Here is a 1,260-nt window from a genome sequence, read left to right on the forward strand (position 1 = left end):
ACCAAACCATCTCTGTTCCTGGAAATAGACCCTTGGAGGCCCAGTTATGCTCGTTGTTCCTGTGTAAAGTAACATGAACACAGGCCAACGATCATTTTCATCAATTCCTTTTGGATTATCTTCATAGACTCTATATAATAGGTTCAGTTCGAATCCTAACTTTGGATTCACGAAGGTCCGGTGCCTAGAATCTTACAGGCTCCTAATGCGGGCCAATTCTTCTCTCTTCTAGCCTGCTGCAATCTCACATACAAAATCCTCTCAAATTCTCTGACATTCCCCATTAAAAAAAAATCTTTACTTAAAAAGATGGTCATTAAACTCTATTTTGAGATAAAAATGAAAGTAGTAGCTATAATTCAGTTTTCCATTTCGAATTTAAAATGTGCATTCTTCGTGGCCTTGGCATTTTTTTTTTTTGAAATGAACATTTTATTTTAGGAGGTAATTTATACACACATACCCTGAATGTCAGCTTCCGCTGTTTACGTTTTCCGAGGGGAGAGGCTGACACTGCAGCCCACAACACACACCTCTCTCCCAGTTAGAAGCTGACTGGGCGCCTTAGGACCAGGGCTCTGCTTGGTAGGTAACCAGGACGTTTTAAGTGACAGATCTCTGGTTCCCAAACTTGAGCCGGCAGGCAGCAGATTCACGTGGGGGGCTTGTTCAAACACGGTGGCGGGGACGCCCCCCCCCCCCGCTTCTGATTCTGTTGGTGGGGGGCCCCTGGCCATGGCATGTCTAACACGCTCACAGCTGGAGCAGGTGCCACTCTAGTTCCCCACGCTCCGAGAACCGGTCGGTTCCTGGGAGTCTCATGGTTAAAGGCAGCATTTGTTCCCACAGAATCCTAAAGTAAACCCCCGAGAGCCCGTAGATGCCCACGGACCTTCCCTGTCCGCTGCCCCTGCCCCTCTCCCCGCGGTCCAGCGGGTCCCGGGCGCGCAGGTGCCCCTGCCCGGTCCCTCACACCCACACCAGGGACCCCCGCCCCGCTCACCACCCAGCACAGCGGCTGTTCCCGTCCCCACCTTCCCGTCCCAGAGACAGGAAAAGACTAAAGTGGACAGAGAAGGATGGCGGGGGACACCGGGGGCGGAGGGGAGACAGGGGGCAGGGCACCCCGAATTGGGAGGGGGAGGGACAGAGGGCAGGGCAGAGAAGATGGAGCCGAGCGGCGACGGAGGAAGGCAGAGCTGCCCCAAAGGTGGAGCCGGGCGGACAGGGGAGACAGGGAAGAGGAGGACAGTGAGGAGC

This window comes from Myotis brandtii, unplaced genomic scaffold (genome assembly GCF_000412655.1).
Source record: "Myotis brandtii unplaced genomic scaffold, ASM41265v1 scaffold297, whole genome shotgun sequence".
NCBI classification, from domain to species: domain Eukaryota; kingdom Metazoa; phylum Chordata; class Mammalia; order Chiroptera; family Vespertilionidae; genus Myotis; species Myotis brandtii.